We start from the raw sequence: 20148 nt of genomic DNA, 5'->3' as shown, positions 1-20148 counted from the left end.
AGGAAAAGCATGACCTAAATACCAGTGGGCAGTCTTTACTGACAGGTAGGCGTCATTTCTCTGTCAGCTTCACTGGGCTGGATGCCTATGAGCTGTCATTTCTTGAATGTCTGCATTTATTTTCAATTCTTATTAATCCATTTGTTATTGGTCTTGTTGAGCAATTTGTCCCTGTGGTGCCAAAGCAGGAGAGGAAGAAAGAGGTGACATTTAACCTTCTCCCTCTCATTTTCTCAGAGGAGAGAGAGAAGAAAGTCTGGAAGCCTCAATGCAGAGGGGCTGAATCCTGTCCTCTGAGCCACGGGAAGGTTTTTGTCACCAGGTTTCTTAGTATTGTTGAAAGCTCTGTCTGTGGGGCTCCTGATACTTTGAAAAGACTTACATTAAGGGTCCTGGAAACCAAACCGTGAGGTGTATCTCTGCAGCAAAGCTTGAAGAACTAACCTTCCATAGAGAAAAGAAAATGTGGATATTTCCTTTCCTTTTGTGAATTATGACTAAGGAGCAATATGAAACACAGAATCTTAGGACTGGTGCCTGAAATTAGGACAACTATCTCCCCAGTGAGTGCCTCGATTGATACTCTGCAGTTGTGGTCTTGCTAATGCTCTTTTTCTGGCCTAGTGAAGTTTGATGGTTTTTTTTACGTGGTGTTACCCAGAAGAGCCCAGAGGCCAGAAAATGATGTGATGTTCTAATGAGCAGAAAGAGATGCTTGTCTCTTGGTTATGGAGAGAGTTAAAAGAAGGTGCCCACCTTCCTGAGTCAGGAAGGTTATTGTGTAGGGCTTGCTGTTACTTGTGTTATGTGCTCTTTGAAAGTGTGCTTAAGTCCTCTGCATCAGTGAAATGAGAGACTTGTAACGCTGTTACTATTTCACTGGCTTGAACTTTTCTCCCAAGGCTTCCATGAGGGACATCATTCACTATTGTGAAGTCCTCAGATGCTAGCAGGGTACGTGGCCTCAATGTTAGTGTGATTTATTGACTTTGCTACTCATGGAAGAGCTGTGGAAAGCCCCTAAACCACTGACCACTGGCCTCAGGGAGCGTGTATCGGGGAAAGACCTTGCACATCTACCCTTCCATACCGCACCGTTATCTGGGTAGGAGCCTGGGCACAGAGCCGGATGAACCTCTGCTCCAATGCAGAAAGGCAGTTCCCATAAGCAGCAAACCAACATCTGTCAGGCACTTCAACTGCAGCTCATAATACTTTAATTTTTCCCTTTGTTCTCAGCCTTTTATCCTTTGATGACTTACCAGGCCACCCAAACCAGAGGACATCCCTGGGTCTTCAGAGCAGGCACTTAGCAGCATCTTGCGCAGTAGCACAATATCAAAGAAATGTTCCCCCAACTTCTGGGGAAAAGAGCAGTAACAATTCTAAGAAGGTTTATTTAAACATGGCTGTTTATTTTTGCTAGAGATTGAGTTACCTTCCCTTATAGGAGTAATGTTTTTGGAATCCTCCTCAGTTCGCTTGTAATAAATCACAGTTGTCTGAAGAAAAGGAGCAGGGCTCTTTGTCATTTTTCTTTGCCTTTCCTCCATCAGCGAGTGAAGGAAATGTCCCAAGAAGAATCATTTATAACAAATTTGCTTTTGACTTTGTTGGCAATTCCTTGGCATTTCGGCTAGATAAATTAGTGCCCTATCTCTGGGCAGTCAGAGCACAAAGCTGCAGCTTTCTTGTTTCTAATTGTAGATTGGCAGGACCTCTACTATCAGGCAACACAGAAAATAAAGAAAACAAGAAGAAAAGCTCACAGTTGGATCTCAGCGAGGGTGGCAGGGGCGGAAGGAGGGGACCCCAGGTCCTGTTATGACTTCAAGCCATATTTTGTCCCAGCAGTGGCCAACAACCACATGGACAAAATTTTCTTGCTGGTATTGTGGCTTCTTGCAAATCCTGGGCTTCGTTACTCAGTGTGGGCAAACAACAATGTGAAGTTGCACCCAGGGCTCTTCATTTCTCTGCGAGGGCATGGCATTTGGGCTGAAGCACAGCAAAGGGACCTCAGGGAAGAGCAGACTGATGGTGAAGACTAAGACTTCAAAGAAGTTCTGAAATGCTCTGACTCTTCTCATCCCCTTTTTTGAGCAGCTTTTCATTGAGATTTGCTGCTGTGGGCTAAATTGCTTGGAAGTGTTTGGCTGATAGAAAAGCTGGAACTGGTAATCTCCAGCATCTAACAGGATCTGTTATGATGATTTTTTTTTTTTTTTCAATCACTCCTTGTTTTTCCCCACAAAGCTCTGAAAAGTCATTACTAAGCATAACCACTTTTTGCATAATCATGAATGTGTACAGGTAGATAAACTGACGTTATATATGTAGGCCAGCATCAGATAGTGCATCAGCAAGTGGGCAAAGGGAGAGTGAAAATACAGGGTGAAAACCTGGCTGCAACAAAGTCTATGGAATTTTTATCATTTTAAGTCTAATTTCCTAGGGAAATCAGTTTTGCAACACCCATCTCTCTAGCCCTGCTCACTTTAAGGGTTGAGACAGACCAGTGCTGGGAAATGCAATATAGCTACAAATAAATATCTGCAAGGTGGCAGAAGTGGAGATGGTTTTCAGGAAAAAAAGACACCTTCCCAGCACTGACCACCATGAATGTGGTAAAAATACCTTTATTTGGAAACCTGGCAGGCCACTCTTTGATGCACTTGAGCTAAAAAATTGTGAGTATTCAACCCTTTCTGCTGAGTAGTTTTGCTTCAGCTCCCTCTGTTTCAGCCCTCAATATTCTTAGACCTTTCTAAGTATCTTGACGTAAAGGTGTTGTGCTTCGAGTGGCGTTTATCCACGAGAGTAATGTATATTGCCCTTTTCCTGTAGCATTCAGGTAAACTTTGACTGTAGCCATACTGCAGAGCTGACCAAATACTCAAGAAAATAAAAAAGGTATTATTATTTTAGGGAAGGTTTTCCTCGTTTTCAGTCTCCATTTCTCCTTAGTGGGATTTAGGATTTACAAGAATTTGGGGATATATGGTTCAGCAAAAGCATTTCCCCAGATTAGATGATACTCATTCTTTCGTCTCCTTTAAAAATATTATAAGAAATTTCATCGAACCACGAAACTCAGAATGTTAAATTAGACTCTTACACAAATAATCCAGGTTTTGGGGATCTTGTCATGCTAAGTGGATTCTTTGGCATCAACTAGTTTTATTTTGGATGGAGCCACAGCAGAACCACATTAGAAAAGGATATTGTTACAACACTTTCAGTATCAACAATGCTACTTGGAAAGGAATAATGTATTCCAGATGGCTATTAAGAATGTCTGTCCTTTTCAGAAGGGATTTTTTTTTTTTCTTTAGTTGATTTATTCTGATAAAATTTGGGATAATTTAGATTTCTGTCAAATAGTCAGTAAACATGAAGATAAGGTTATTCACAGAACAAGCAGTCTGAAAGGCTACTTTCATTTACTTCAATCAGATAAGTTTTCATATTGGTTTTATTTCTTTTATCTCAAGTATTGTAGCTATTTTTTCTTCATGAAAGAGAAGGTAGAGTACAATTACTGCAGACATCAAAACTGCTGGGTTATGTCCGGGACTTTTCCACACCGCTGGCAAATAATGGGACTGCAGTTGTTACCTGTGTAAGTGATGTAATAGCAGCCACCGATGTAACATGAGATTTTGAGGTGTTTGAATAAAAAAAACCCCTCAATTTGTGATATATATCACAGCAACATTTCTCACCAGACCTGTGTGTAAGTTGGGCACCAAACTGGAGCTGAACTGCTTGAAATTAAATAAAAAAGATATTTTAGATTTGGCTTTACTCTTCTGCTGAACACGTTTGAGGGAAGTCTAGATGCTGTTAGGTCAAGCTGAAGGTACTGCAAGCTTACAGGGGCTTGGTTTCAATAGGATCCGAATCACCGTGTCTCTGCACATTCCTTCTTTGTCCTGGTGCTCTGATAACACCAATGGTCTGTATAACACTGATGAGGACACACTTAGTATCTCCTTTCCATCACTGATGTGTTTCTGTACCAAGTTGTCCTGCACACGAGGAACAGTGGGCAACACAAGGCTGACACCATCCCCAGATAATGCCGACGAGCCACAGTGCAGGTAAAATATTACCTGAGCAGTGTTGCACAGGACGTTTTTTCAATCCTACGCTGGCTTTCTGTTTTGGTAGGGATTTCAATGCATGGTTTCATGCCTGTCCCCAGGCAGGGCAGCGTGAACAAGGGCTGTCGTGACATGTCTCAGCTTTTTACTGTCTGTTCTTCTGAAGACTTCCTGTATCTGCGCTCTCTCCTAGCTTCTCCTTAGGCCATTGCTGAGGTCCTTTGAATCAGGTATTCACAGACCTTCAGGGGTGCTGGGACACATGAGCCGTGGGAACAGCATTAGCATTCAGGCAGGCTGAATCTGGATGTCACCTCAGTTGAGCAAAGTCCGTGGTGACCTCCGTTGATAGAGCTCAATGCACACCGCTGCTCTCTGCAGCTCCCTCTCCACCATTCCCAGAAGCACCCCCCACCGGATTTTCTCTCTGAAGACTTTGTTTTGCTTTTGTGTATTTCTCCAGCAGGCATTAGTTAGGCTGCTCACTGAAAGGCTTTTGAAGATGTTCCCCAGAGCTGGGGGCTGCTGAGCATCAAGTAGTGGAAGAGCTTGAGTAGGTTTGTTAGTCCTGGACGACCAGATTCCTGTTTCATATTTGAAATAGATCTGCAGCCAGTTGGTTAACAAAATATTATGCTCAGGATAACTACCTGAGCCACCTTGCCAAGCCAAAGAGTCATAGCAGAGTTCCAGAAAAGCCAATATTAAATCCAGAGACATCAACATTAGTGAAGTAGGACTAAATTATCTCCAGCTGGCTCTGGCTCTTGCCTGAGGCACAGAAATAAGTAGCTCCCTTGAAAAGAAGAAAAGATGAAGGCTGCATTAATGAGGACCATAACAAAGCTTGTACCTCAGGTCACGTTCTTCTTCCAGTCCTAGCAAGTTCAGTCAATGACAATTTCTGAGCTCCCATCACTTACCCGCCAGCCTCTCCCCCAAAGCCAAATTTCCTTGGCAGTGAGGACAGCCTGTCCCACCACTGGAGCACTGGCGACGTGAGCCGCTCCTGCTTCCAAGGGTGCCTTGGTGTAGTGGCAAGCAGAGATCCCTTGCAGCTTATGTTGTTCTTGATTCAATTAGCTGGTTTTAACTTTTAATTATATGCTAAGCACAATGAGAACTCGCTACCAGCTGCTTCTGTCCTCACAGACCAGCGTAATTGAGTGCAAGTCTTGAAATGTGTCGGGAGAGTGATAGACAAACACAGGCCATTGCTGTATGCTAAATGTGTTTTAGAATAGCAAAATATGAGTAAATTAAAAATCAGCCTTAACTTAACCTGGATATTCAGAAATCTTCACTGTGTCTTACTGGTCAGTTCCTAGAACAAAAGTGGTCTTAGAAGAAACAAGGATTTCAGACATGAACTATTTACTGCTGTGACGTGTAAGCTCTGCTCTCACATATATTATCCTAACGCCACTATTATTTTTAATGAACATCTGTAGATTCTCTGGAAAACCCTACTTGCCATATGAATCTATGTATATAAGTAACCACACTGAAAATGCCTGTACTTACTGATACATCACTTATTACTGGAGACATTTTCCTTTTTTTTTTTTGAAAGCTTCATGAACCCAGATGATCCACCAGGTGCAAGACTTTAGGAGAAGAGATGTAGGAGAGGCTTTACATTTGAATGATAACATGAGGAAAGCTAGGAAAAGCTTCCTAACTGTACATAGGGATGTAGAAAGATGTAGCTGTTTATAAAAGCGTTGAACTTATGCAGCACTTCAGTGCGTATTGTTGGGCAAAGTGGAGATGGGTATAATGAGGCATGGAAAACAAATTCAGTTTGCTGGGATTGTGGGGTGAGTAATTATCCCTATGGGAAGATAGCAGGTGGATTAGTTACTGGGCTGCATCTGCAATAAGCAATTAAAGGAAAACAGCTGTTTCATATAATCCATTTCTTCTTTTCCAGGATACTCCTCCAGTTTGTCTCTCTGATATTGCAACCTGGAGACAAGTCATTTCTCTAATGAAGCTGTGCAAACATCATGTGTTCCTCTGTGGAAAGAAGTGGAGATGGCCAGGAGCAACAGGACGCAGTAAGTAACATCCGGAAACAACTCTTGACTCTCTTGTTTTATTTTCGATCAGATTCTGCCTTGTTCCAATTCAAAGTGAATCTGTTTCCAGTGACTCAAGACCAGTCCTATTAGAGGTGCAGAAAATAAATCCAGGAGCCAGCTCTGCTAAGTGACTCATAATATCTCTGCTGCCATCTTCAGTAAGAGGAAAGTCTGAGCATCGGATCAATCTTTTCCTGTTTGATCAAGTTGCTTAAAGTGGATTTTGTTAAATTAGCCAGGCTGAACTGATATCTGGCATGCAACGTGTTGTAAAGTCTCTGTTTGCACCAGGAAAGGTTACCATGTTCAGCAGTGCTTCGGGGTATCCACGGCTGATGCTAAGTGTCCCTTTATTAGTGAAAACTAATAGCAAATGAAATGTAAATGCTTTGCATGCTTTTTAGTGCCTGCCTCATGCATTATTACAAGCATGATTTCTTTATGCTCTGGATGGATTTAGTGGGGTTGGATTGTATTCAAAATTATGGTAAATCCAGAATAATCCTGCTTTAGGAAAGCCGGTTTCAATAGTGCTGGTGTAGACCTACATGTGTATAGTTAAGAGAATGGTTTTCCCCTTAATTTTGGTAATTTCTTCCTGGGGTAACTGGCCAGAAGCCTGAATCTAGTTGTCTAGAGATTACCACGATGTATAGACATCTGACTGCTAACACAACACAGACATAAAATAATTTTTGAAGGAGCGGACTTCATTATTTAATTTATCCAACTTGTGGTCTTGGCTGAGTAAGCATTGCTTTCTCTGAAAGCCCCTTATCGTTATTGCTCTTGTCTGGGATTTATTTTTCAAGCAAGGAGTAAACTAAATTTCTGTAAAAAGATTAAATATACTTGAGCAGAAGTGTGAGGTTTAGCAATGCCTATCAGAGTGTCATCTACTGTGCATACAGCAAATGTTGGTTGGTTTCTTAATATCTTGAATTCAACTCATCTATCAGTTATGCCAGTATACGACTGGAATAACTCCATTTGGTGAAGAAATGTATCCAGCCTCCTTTAGTATGACAAAAAGTAACGAATCACACTCCTTCTTTAATGTAAAATACAATGAAATTGTTGCTTGGAATGACGTGCTTAAGCAATATTAGAATTCTTCTTGTCTAATCTCTGTTTTACAGATTAAAATACAAATATTTCCATTGCAATAAGACTTTATTAAAGCAGGCTATTGCCTAGGGAAATATGTCTTTTGGATGTGTTTCTATCCACTCTCCTGGAAAAAAAAATTGAATATTATTAGTGATACGTATTCTTCTAAGGAGAAAAATGGGCTAACTACATGCATAAACCGAGTATTGCAACTATGGAGTGTAAATGGCTTACTGCTGTCAGACTGGTTATTCATGGGGCTAATGTCAGTTAGAAAATCCTAACTGGAAGCAAGGAGTGGTACTGGAGATGTCCTGGAGAAAGACGGGATGACCTGTTTTATAAAATTGGGAAAACAGAGTCCTAGAGTGATAGTTATCTTCTTTTATATGCACTTTCTGTAAGCATCAATGAAATCCTGGCCAAAATGGACTGATTTCAGTCCATGGTGATGGTGTTTCGCTTTAAGTTCGTGGACAATCTGTTGGCTCGTAAGATGCTGCTCAGTAATTTGCAGCAATTGCCACAGTCTCCCTTCTTTTGCATGAAGGAATCAGTACTGTGGATCAGCTCCTTGGTGCCTCTTAAAATTAGATCAATTAGATGCGTGATTAAACTCTCTCCCACACTGTGACATCCAGATTCAGGTGCATCTCACAAAGCAGGAGCATGATCCATTGGGAAAGATGTGCAGCTGGGGGTGAGCAGATTTGGCCTCTGTTTTCACTCTTCAGTTTTCCTTCCTACCTCTTGTCTACCTTGTTTATTATAAGCAGGGACCGTTTCTTAATGCATTTTTGAACAGCACCTGGTCTAGAAGCATCCATCCCCTAAGTGCTGCTGGAATATAAATAAGAGCAATAAAGAGCCTTTTCCCTGTGCTAATATTTCATTGGTGTTTTTATGCAGAATTTTGGCCTGGAGCAAAGTATAATTGGCAGGCAGCTTTTAACTGGGGAGGCCACACTGACCTATTTCAGCAAGGGACCACAGAATAACAAACCCACGTTATGCTCTAAACATAACTGAAATCAGAAATGAAGCTTGGGTTTAAGAGCTCCTCCAGGATTTAAGGTTGGTTTCCCCCTTCCCCCCCTGAAATATCTGGGGAAAAAACGCCAAACAAACAGGAGGACAGAGATGAGGTTATTCCAGAAGGCAGTGGAAAAAAGAGTTGTATACTGGGAGTCTGAGAGCATTATCTGGTATTGCACTTTAGCTGTGCCCCTACAGAGCATCCTGTTAGCACAGATGCTGCCCCTCCTTCTCTCTGTGCATGGGCTCCTGAAAGCAACTATTATTAGAGCTGGTAAAGACCTTCCATTTCTCTTTCACTACTTTTTCCTCTGTTAAATTTTTCCTTCACTCTTTCAAAATTTTACGTAACATGAGGAGGCAGGATCGATGCACGTTAGATAGAAAATAATACGACAGACGTGCCAGCTTGTCGCTGAGTTTGGCGGCCACAGGGTAAACCCAGGACAGGGCAAGGGGGGGCTTCCCTGTCCCTTCTGCTCTGGGTGATCAGATAAACAAGTAGGCAAAGAAAAGCTGGGAAAGGTGGCTTTTATATCCCATGTGTATATTTAGATACACGTATAATATACAATTTATATATATTATACACAATATATATACACGTTATATATAATGTATGCAATATATGCACACAGAGTACACACACAGAGATGCGTATAAGCCAGTAGCTAATTCTCAAAACATTGCGAAATCTTAATGCTGTAACATGGTATATATTTTCTCCTTTCTCTTTCAAAATATGTTGTAAATGCCATTGCCTTTTTTTTTTCCCCCCCCCTTTTCATTTTTTTTCCCTGATCTACAGCAGGTAAACCAGTGACGCTGCTTCTGCGAGTCTGTTGGGATTTTTCCCCCTGAGATGACTGTTGCACAAGCAGAAGTACCAACAACTAAAGTGTAACTGCTCTGATTGTCAAGATAAGTGAGTGCCAAATGACCAAAGCTAGAGAGTGGGGAAAAGGGAAAGCAGAAAAATTGGGTTTGTTTTTTTTTGTTTGTTTGTTTCTCGCTATTCACTGTTTAATAGCATGGCTCAGCATTGACAGAGACATCTTCCAAAATATTTTCTGTGTTCAGAAATTGAAGTTTGGTGTGAAACATAATTTTTCACCCCCCCTGCTACTCTTGGGCAAAGGCATGTGATCATGCAATGGTTCAGGTAAAGAATGTTTTCAACATCTGAAAGCTTGCAGACGGTCAATTCTGAGTCAAAGAACTGGCTGGAGGGTGCTGCGGGATGTTCCATATTTCATTCAGCCTAAATCATTGTGGTCATATTCATCATAATAATAAAAAAATCCCTTTCCAAACTGGTCATGTAAATTGCTATATGGCATAAAAAAAGCACATCAGATCTGTCCCTGAGACTGTGACATTCACTACACGTTTGGGTTCAGAAGATTTGCTAAAAACTCTGCTTTGAGGGAATTTTGACACTGTGGCTACTTGTGAATGAAGGACTGTGTCATTTGCAGGCTAACTCCAATTCCTAAATGATTCATTTGATGTCACGTACTCTTTAAGATATGAAATTGCTCTAAAGACAGATGTGAAAAATATAGCCTATATGATGGATATAAGGAAAACATGCTTTTCCATGTGAGTGGTAAAGACCACAGCCACAAATACCTCTCCAGTTTGGTAGCCTCAAAAATGCATCCTCAAATATTATTCATCTCAGTGGTCTGCAAAGATTTATCGGGGGTTATAGTTTCCTGAAAACATCTGTGAAACTAGGAGTTTTGTATATGTGTGTATTTGTCACTCAGTAAACAGTCACTCTCTTTTACTATACCCGCTGGTCTGAGAGAGCAGCAATTATGAGTAAGGCAGCCCGGAAGAGACTGAAGTGTTCAAAAATGGATATTATGGGGAAAATATAGCTTGATGTTTACAATAATTTATCCAATTTAAAGTCATAAAAAGCATCTTTCCAACACGTCAATATGCCTACTTACCACTTTTTTGTGGGAGAATCTTTTAGAAAGAAAAATCTGTCTGAATTTGCCCCAAATACTTTTAAAATAACTTCTCATTTTGGATAAGGAAGGCAGAATATATCCACCTATAGAAGAATGCAGTAATCCTGAAACTCCAGGAGCTGAGTAAGATGCATCTGGTATTCATTGATTTTGATGAACAACCACTTCTTGGTTTATGGACATAGTTGAATCACTATGTTATATCAGATTTCTTCATGGCCACTAAGGCATTTTTAAAAGATGTGCCTACTAGAAATAAGAGAAAAGGAACAGTCCCCATGGGGTGTAGGACTGATAGCTTCTTACAGATGATCCGTACACTGGAGCACACTAAAGGCTGTAAGTGTACAAATATGCACCCCAGCCCATACCAGCATTTCTTTCCCGCAGTCACAGAGACTGGAGCGTCATTAACGTTACTCAGAGCTTTGGTTCGTGAAGGAACCACAGGATAAACTATTGAATGATAGTGCTGGATTAAATATTTGCTGATGATACTCATTTTCTATCTTTCAATGTCTAGCTGAGGTGGATGGTTTATAATGAATACTTCTGGATGCGTAGCTGTGGAGCAGAGGGAGGCAGTGATTCCTAGGAACTGCTGGGTTTTCTCATCTCCTGTTTTAAAAACAGATTAAATAGGGGCTCCTCCTTTGCTTCAGTTCTGTAGGCTAAACTATCTTTTCTCATTGATTTTCTCATTTTTCTTTTTAGCTCATCCCTTTGATGTTATCCATTAAGACGCATAGATATTGTCCCCAAAGCCTCATGAATTTTGATACGATAAACACTTTAGATAATCCATCATTTTTTAAAAAAAATCAATATTTCTTTAGGTTTGTGCCTGTTTCAGCTTTCCAGTCCCTTGCATAAGTGAAAGGTTTTTCTCCAGAGCACTCTACATGTGTTGGTTGAAGATCTTCCCTTCTTACCATGACGCTGAGCTCCAACAAGATCTTCATGTGTGTGCAAGAGCTACAAGATCAGATGTGCAAATATATGATGGATTATTGCAGCTCAGTGGACTTGATCTGTTAGTTTGGTTTGGTTTTTTTTTTCTTTGGTTGGTTGGTTTTTGGTGGTGGTGGTTGTTGTTGTTTTTTACATGGTATGTCTTCTATCCTTTCTGAGCTTTTTGTATTTGCACTTGGTTTAATTAGAAGACAACATTGAAAGGAATTATTTGGAGGAACTCCACATTTGTCCTGAACTATTAATTTATATGAAGGATGGTAAAGCTAGAAAATCTAGGGGACAAGAACAGAAACCAAAACTACCCAAGCAAATGCTGCGTGATTTCCATGGTAAAAACCTTGCTTGAGCTCCTCTGTTTACTGTAACACAGATGACTATTCAGATGATCACAGCCAAAGGTCAACCCTTTCTGGATGCTTCTCTGGAACTGAACCAAAATCTGCTGTTATTTACCTCATGTACTGAAAATATAGTGTAAAGATACAGAAGGGAATGGAATCAAAATCTTACAACTGCAAAAGGTGGATTTTGGTGAAATTAGAATCCTCATGGTGATAAAGCTGGATCTAGATTCCACCACAGAAGTCTTAAAATACAAAAGAAAATCAAGGAAAAAGTAGATGTTTTTAGACCCATAACCAGGAATTTGTAAAATACAAGCCAAAAATCTAAGTCCTGGGTTAATTTTTGGGTATGTGGGAGATTACATTTTAAGATCCGTGAGCCTGACTTTGATAGAATAATACCTTAAAAAGGGCTCTTTATACGACAGAAAAGGGCTTATAAAATAATAAGGACAGCCCCTAAAATAGAAAGAACAACAGCAACATAAAACACTCATCGTGCTTTTGGTGTGAAGTGAGAATTTGCACTCCTAACCTCCCACATTGGATCTGGGTCTTGAATAGCGTTTCTGTTTTCTCTTCAGCTGAGCTAATGACAGATCTGAAGAAGTGTCAACACTGCAACCGAAAAAGCTTGAAGCGGCAGGAATGTCGTTCGCAGGGGAGATGGGAGTCATAGCAAATACTCTTTTCAAGGTTGGTTACTCCTTACTAATGGCATGTCATTTTCAGCAAGAAAAGCCAAAAAAACTTGCCCACAGACAGTTGAGTGCTCCAGATGAGTCCCATGCCTACTCCAAGCAGCAGCGGGTGAGGTAATGCTGCTCCCCTCTCCCTGGCTCCGCTCTCCTCTCCTGCTGCCAGCCCCGGTTCAGGCTGGGGTATTTGCTTTAGTCAGAGGTCGACATCAGCTGCGGTCGAGGAATTCGGCCTAATTCTTCATAGCGTTCTCTGTCATTTTTCTCTGTTGGCAGGAGGAATTCATCTTATATGACTTCACCTTCCAAAAAAAAATTGCAGGTTGAGTGTAAGTCACCTATGGTCCCCATGCGCTCTGTTTAGAGAGGTTGGCACAGCTATGCAATTCATTCCCGGTGCCTTGGAGATCTGTCTTAGTCTGGGAGGAATCACCCTCTGCACTTAAGACGAAAGGAAACAGCCTAACAGTTGTGCCAGAGGAGGTTTAGATTGGATATTAGGAAAAATTTCTTCACCGAAAAGGTTATCAAGCACTGGAATAGGCTGCCTGGGAAGTTGTTGAGTCACCATGGAGGTATTTAAAAGATGTGTAGATGTGGTGCTTAGAGACATGGTTTAGTGGTGGAATTTGCAGTGTTGGATTTATGATTGGACTTGATGATCTTAAAGATCTTTTCCAACCTAAATGATTCTATGACGTCAATTTTTCTTTAGTGGCTGCAAAGACACTGATGTTTCCAATCCAGATATGAAGCCTTAATCTGGGATGGTGAAAATTAGGAGAACTGAGTTGCTCAGTGCGGTAGACAGTGATCTGGAGCAGATGGTCTGTTGCAATCCTATATTTCTCAGACTGGCATAAATCTGAACTAGTGTATGGGGAACACCTCATCCCAAGGACAATGAGGCAAGGACTGGAAGGTTGGGTACTTCTCCTTTGGTCGTCATCTTATGTTTTGGTTCTCTGGATAGCCTGCTCCAATGTGTGTTTTCCGCTTTCTATTCAGTGTTGAAATATGTTGACAGTTTGAAGAAGTTTGGGCTGGATTGGTTTAAGACAGAGCAGAGCTTGGCCCAAATTCTGGTGATTATTCGAGTCTGGATTTTCCCATGTAAGCCCAGCCTAGGAAAGACTCATGAGGAAAAGAAGTGGATGTCATCTTTGCAGGAAATAAGTGGAAACAGAACATTTCCCTGCCAGAGATTGAAACATTGTGAAAAGTCTCACCCGTGAGACACTAAAATAAGTCCATTGAAATAATTTACATGTTAATTTTGGTGACTGAGCTGGAGTTTCACAAACGTGTTAATGCTTTCATGAGTTGATGTTGTCAGATATGATCTATTCTGAAATTCTCACCTTTCAGACAAAATGTGTTCCCTCAAATTTGTTGGTTTTGCTAGCTGGGACATAACTTTCCTCTTAGTTACAGAAGGTAAAATAAAGCTGATTATGACTTTTGAAATATCAGCCACATGCACTGAGCAGAAAGCAGGTTACCAAAGATCTCAAATTTAAGGCAGAAGCTGGTACCGTGACTGATGTTTGCAAACAAAAATAAGAACTAAAATGTTTTGTTTCTATCCTTTCAGTACTTTTCCTTTTGTTCATTACTAAATGTTTTAATTTTCTCCCCTTCTCCTGTGACTTTCAAAGTCCAATTAAAATTGAGAAATAATTTTGAAACCAACAAATATTCTTTTCCCCAAAAAGTATTTAATGAAGTTTGTTCCCTTTTTTTTCATAATTATTTCAAGTGTTGATCAGCTGATCTCTGTCAAGAAAAGAAAAGAAACAAGAAGTCCTCTGAAGTATCCCCAACAAATACCCACTGATAGAGGTATTTGTTGATGTGGGGGGAAAAAATATGCCATTTCAAAAATATTGAAGGCATTTCCTCTTTCTGAGAACTTAGTCCTGCTTATGGAAAATAAAGAAGAGAAATTCAAACTGGTGTATGCAGACATCAGGTGTTTGCTACAAAGTGTTCGCCAGCAAGGGACAGGTTTGCAAGGGGCATCAGACTCCAGGAGACCCCATGCAGACTGGGGTTTATTCAGATTTTACTCAGGTGTCCAAAAAAGGGGATTTATTTCTAAAACAGCAGTGACCTGTGGCTACGTGAAAATATCTTTGCAAATCTAGTTGTTATTCCCAGTGGGAGCTCCCGTTTCTCCTGGAGAATTTGAAATTCAGGATGTTTCATTTTTAGAAACCTAAATGAGCACTTAGCACTTCTGAAATTCTGGCCTTGGCCAAACACACTGTAGCCAAGAACAAAAGTTATATGAACTCAGAAAGAACAAGCCATCAGGTTAACCTTTGGTCGTCAGAAGAATGTAAAATATCTTAGATTTATTCCCCAAATCCAATTCAGGTTTCATTTGGACTGAACAGTCAGTACATCAGTGAAATAACTGGGAATTTCATGAATTAACCAACCTGAAGTCATTGCTGGCAGTAGGGTCTTTGCATGATTTGTGCTTGGTGATTTGTAAAGATCTGTCATTCAAACCTGGTGGGGGAAAGAAAGTGTTTTGATGGGGGTGGTTTTTTGGTGTGTGTGTGTTTGTTTTTTTAAATAATCCTAAAGAAATTTTTTTTCTGCATAGTGATTGGAGCTTTCTTAACTTTCTGTTTTCCCCAAAGGCTTGTTATGCAAGAATCTAATTGATCTAAAAGCAAAAGGACTAAATGTTAAATGAATGTGTTTGGCAGCAGTAAAGCAAAATAAGTTTGTCTGGAGAGAAGAGGTGAAAGTCCTGATCTTTTGCTTTTCTCCTCTCCGTCCTCCTGTATTATGGGTGATGTTATCCCATGTCCATCCTGATGTGTCCATCATGGGGACTTGAAGAAGGCTGTATGGTTAATGCCATCCCTTATGGAGATGCTGTCAAGTCACTGCAGAGAGTCCTTACTCAGATTTTGTTCACCACCTCAGAGTGTGACTCATACCTAATTTCTGGAGTAGTTATGTCTCTAAACAATCCCAGATTTGGTGGGTTTGGACTCTAAAGGATCTCTGTCATACCTGGAGGTCTTTGAGGCACAGCTACTGAAGGATGGGTTTCCAGCAGGGGATGAAACAAGCGCTAATGCAAAACTGCCACCAAGCCAAACCCGAGATGTGTCAAGGGTTTGGGGTCAACTCTTTTTTTTTTTTTTTTTTTTTTGGGGGGGGGTGGGAGTAGTGGGGGGGGGGTGCAGGAACATTAGCTTTAACGAGAATGGTACTAGCTGTGGGTGGAGGGGCCTTTTGGGGACTGTAGAGAAGTGAGTAGAGGGTAAGACTGCAGCCAGACCTCATGTCCCCTTCCTTGTTCACATACCTCTTTCACAGCACTGGAAGGAAGAAATAAATTGTTTGGCTTCGATGTCACTGATGGAGTAATTTGCCTCTGTTGGGTCTCCACCTATTCAGAGAGCAGATGAGGCTGGAACTGATGGTGGTCCATGTGGCTGTTGCCCAGCACCACAGGATGCTGAATGTCAGCTTTCAACCTCATCAGCATCCTCCATGATCAGTCCTGTGACCTTCAGCTTAAGTTGCCATGATCTTGACAGTCCTAATAGGTACCTGCTTTTTAAACACACAGTGAGTATAAAACAAAGTATGTTAATTGGCCTGATGCTTTTTGGAAAAATAGAAAGATGCTACCCAAGAAATAAACTATTTTTATTTTATGAATAATCATTACACAGACAAAAAGCTTTTAGGAGATAACAGCTGGAAGAACAAGCAGCCCCTCACTATACTGTGAAAGTCACAGCACTGTGGAAATGTAATGTTCATTGTAATAAGAAATACCTGAAAATGTAAAGAGAGATTTTGCTGCTAACTATATCACAAATATCATTCAGTGATATATATCAAAGGAAACTGCATTCATGAAAGGAGGGAACTGATTTAACAGACATCTGGTCTAGATAAATTTATCATGTCTACCATTCTAATTATATGCTAATGATATGATTTCACACTGCTTATAATCTCAGAAGCATACTGTTTCTAATTATACATTACTCAGAAAAAAGACCTTACTGGCTTCTGTCTTTCAATTGTTGTTCTTATCCAGCCACCTTCGCTCCAAGTAGGTAATTTTAATGTTGCCTTTGCTTGTGGTACCTGAGAATCACCTGAACATTGGTGGATTTATGCTCACTAATCCCTGCAAGTTCAGGAAAGAGTATAATTATTGGTGCATTTCAGTTGGAGAAAATCTTCAAAACAGTGGTAGGGTGTTTAAATGTACTTCTAAAAATAAGAAAACTTCTGTGCCAAAAATACAGTTAGTGGCTTAAGTCTGCCTCCCTGTTTTGCATAGCAACAAGTCTTGTGTTAGGTTTTAGTGTATCAGAGACCTCTCCCCATACGCAGCATAAAGTTCTTTTCCTTGCAAAACCAGCCTCCAGAGATTGATGTGCAGCTGCCATAGTTTGCAAACATCTTCTCCCACCTCTTACCTCGCCAAAGAAATGTTGTTTCTGATGGCTTCCTCGTGGTACTTTGTGTTCCCTCTTAATTAATCAAAGAGTTCTTATCTTTTCTGCACTTCATCTTGTCTAACAGGCATTCCCAAAAGAATCTGAATTTTATTTCTAGGAATAAGCATGTTGTCTTATTGGGACCATGTGTTCGTCAGAGTCTGCTCTCTGTCCTCTCTGCAGTACATACGAGAAACCACATTGATTCATTCCTGGAGCACTATCTTTGAACATTCATGCTATTTTTATTAAACATAACTCTGTTCTTTTCTCCCTTCTCCCCTTTCCCCTGCACCCTCCAGCTATATCCAGACTCACTGAGTCAAAAAAGGAATAAATGGAAAACATATTAAAAAGAAGCTTATGTCCATATGGAGGAGAACTGACATCAATTTTCAAACTGGGAAGACTGTGTTATACCGTCCAGTTTTGCCTTTGGTTATTCATACAACTCAGATGCCTGTGCAGGTGAGTCAATGCCTGAGCAGCCAAGGAAAGGACAGACACCTCCAGTCCTGTCCCCTCGCTGGAAAACCAGCAAGGTGTTTTGCAAAAAAATGCAGTTATCTCTGTATGCAGTGCATTGTGGTCAACTCACCCATGCAAGCATCAGTTCTGCAGCCCAGAGGGACTGCTCTTACATAGAAGCTCTTCCACTCTTGTAAGGCTGTTTGCTAAGACTGATATGTGGGATGTAGGACCCCCAAGGGGGAACACTTGCTGCTGTTGCCAGCAGAGTTTCTCAAGAAGCCCACAGTTGGGTGGCTGCTCCCCACTCGCAGCCCCAGCAGCAGCACGGGCATCTGTGCTGAGTACATGATCTTCCTCTTCTTCCTCCTGCTCTGGGTGAGAAAAGGGAGCAATATTGGACAGGCAGATGGTTTTTTTGTTTTCCTGATCCATTCTGGTGAAAGTTCTTCAAACCCATAGATCAACTCACCGGGGTTAATATCTCTGAATCATGTTGGAGTTATCCTTGCCTGTAGTCAGTACTTGGCTTATGCAGGAACCTAAGCAGCCCCATCATTTCTCTGCACTGAAAGAAGGTTAGAAATTGGTGGTGGAGAAAGATGAGAGCCCAGCTTTGGTCCCGTGAGGTTTCCTCTCACCCCAGAAGCCGTGAGTTACTCCCAGAGCCTTGTGCATTCAATGTAGTAGCCCTTGTTTGACCTGGTCAGCTCTTCTGAGCACTGGTGCATTGCAGGGAGGGGCAGAACATCTGCACGCAGCCCACAGACGCACACAGATGTAGCTGAAGTAGCTCCTCAAGAGCTGTCATGTCTGTGCCCCATGGGGAGCTCAAATCCTGGGAAGAGTGTCTTAGCAGAAAGCTGTTGGTCAACCCCACAACACCAGCCCTCTCCCACCGGCCGCCAGCCTGTTTCCAATGTCAAAGGGGGCTTTTCAAGGGCAGATTTTTATGTCTAACACTTGCTTGAGGTCAGCTGGAGAGAGATCTCTCCCTAACTCCCCAACTGGTCTGCTCTGTCAGGTAAAATCATTGCAAGTTAATGAAGAAACCAGATAGAGATTTCTGGCTCCTGGTTGGGACAGGTGTCCACTTCAATGTGATAATGAACAGTGAGGGAACCTTGAAGTGAGCTAGATTTCTCCTGGTCCTAATAAAACTCAGACCCAGCCTTGAATAGATCACAGCTGAATTGCAGCTGTGACTCAAAATGATGTAAGAAAGTGGGGAGAGGAAAAAGAAGAAACTGTTCAACCCTCGGCACAGTTTTGGTACTCTTCAGGGCTGCTTTTGTGCTGGAGTGTTTTGGAACAGGGTGCTGACAGCTGTTTGAAATAGAAATGCCATATAGTATCACTCCAGCACCACCTTCCATAACAAGTCAGTCTGGATTATCAATATGGATGTGATGTTGAAATCTGGTCCTGAACTACGAAATTTGCTCTATAACCTTTTCTCGTTCACAATACCCTTTTCTCATTCCCAGAATGAAAATTGTCCAAGCGTGTCCTCATAGCTGAGCTTTCTTTGGAAATAAGCCTTAACCCTCTTTTCGGACTGAGAGATTGAGAACGTTAAGGGATCTCTAAGGCCAACAATATCAGGGCAAGAGCTCAGATTTCTTCTCTCTGGGCCACAGTTGCCCAAAACCATGGTGAATATGGTTACTTCAATGGTGAGAAACCCATACAAAACCCCCTGGAATTGTAGAAATGTGAGAAATCTTAGCTGCGATAGTAGCAGAGTGTTGAGAATCAGGCAGGATTGTGCCCATAGCTCAGTTCAAAAAAATGTGCTAGATTAATAGGCATAATCAAGACTGACATTGAGTAAGAGGCAAGAACGACTAATCAGATGCTAACTTAGCTGATGCTGGCATTGCTGAAAGCCCGGGGGCATAGTCCAAGGATAAAAACATAACGTCTTATCTAACCAAGGAGTCATTTGTGCACCACTAGTTACGACACGTTCTTAAAAAAGGAAAGAAGGAAAAAAAATTATATTATGCCCTAGAAATGATAAGAAAATAAAGCTAAGTGTTCCTGCGCCCAATCTTTACAGGGGAAAAACCTATCTAGATTTAACCCATTGCAATGTCCACTGTAAGTCCCTAGGATATGGAAAAATCCATTAAAAAAAGAAGTAAAATTGGAACAAAATCAAAATGAATATATCTAAGACATTTCAAAACTCAGTTTTGGCATATTTCTTGCTATTTGGAGATTGCTAGGATACACGGGGCCGCCCTGCTCCTCGGTTCAATGAGAGTTCAGGCAGTCTGGCAATCCTCTTCTTTTGGCCAAAGCTCCTTTTCTGGCTACACATCTCCCTATTTCTCAAGACCCTTCTTTTCCTCCAGATTCAACAGGATGTTGAATTGGATCTCGCAGAACAGCTCATGGAAAGGAAAGGCCCTCTGACACAAAACAACGTCACTGGAGAGGGAACTGTAATGTCAGGGAAAGCATCTGGAAGATGAAACCAGGAACAAACCAAGCACTTCAAGCTATATCACTTTGCATGGCTGACTTGTATTTCCAGTCTTTTGCAGTACAGCTCATGAGTCTTAACAAGGAAAGAACTTCTGTGCAAAATTCAGTAAATTAAAAAAACCACCGATCCACAGTCCTGTGGGGAAAAACTGGAATTGTATTTCCATAACATGTCCTTTTCCCAGAAAAGCCGGGCATGGGTCAGCGTGAAATGCAACACCACCCATCTACAAGGGAGTCTGCCCAGTCTCTTCCAGCCTTTTCCATTTTTCAATATTTGCCATTGCTTGACATCTTCTGCCCTAATGTCTGGCAGCCACAAGTGAGCTCTTCTCAATGGGAGCTCTGGGAGATTGGGGCTGC

The 20148-nt window shown here is 41.3% G+C and overlaps 2 long non-coding RNA genes across 2 annotated transcripts; both read left to right on the top strand.

Annotated features, from left to right (window-relative positions):
• The first annotated feature begins 3902 nt into the window (after window positions 1–3902).
• Window positions 3903–11261, top strand: LOC142603757 (uncharacterized). Its single transcript, XR_012837643.1, has 4 exons — window positions 3903–4103; window positions 6040–6166; window positions 9144–9260; window positions 11157–11261. It is a non-coding gene; the product is annotated as an uncharacterized LOC142603757 (long non-coding RNA).
• An 852-nt stretch (window positions 11262–12113) lies between these two features.
• On the top strand, window positions 12114–19900 carry LOC142603756 (uncharacterized). Its single transcript, XR_012837642.1, has 3 exons — window positions 12114–12335; window positions 17127–17292; window positions 19653–19900. It is a non-coding gene; the product is annotated as an uncharacterized LOC142603756 (long non-coding RNA).
• The last annotated feature ends 248 nt before the right edge of the window (window positions 19901–20148 follow it).

The sequence above is a fragment of the Balearica regulorum genome, chromosome 13 (assembly GCF_011004875.1).
Source record: "Balearica regulorum gibbericeps isolate bBalReg1 chromosome 13, bBalReg1.pri, whole genome shotgun sequence".
In the NCBI taxonomy this organism is placed as follows: domain Eukaryota; kingdom Metazoa; phylum Chordata; class Aves; order Gruiformes; family Gruidae; genus Balearica; species Balearica regulorum.
The sequence above is the reverse complement of the archived record's forward strand: the minus strand, read 5'-3'. Positions and strand labels throughout refer to the sequence as shown.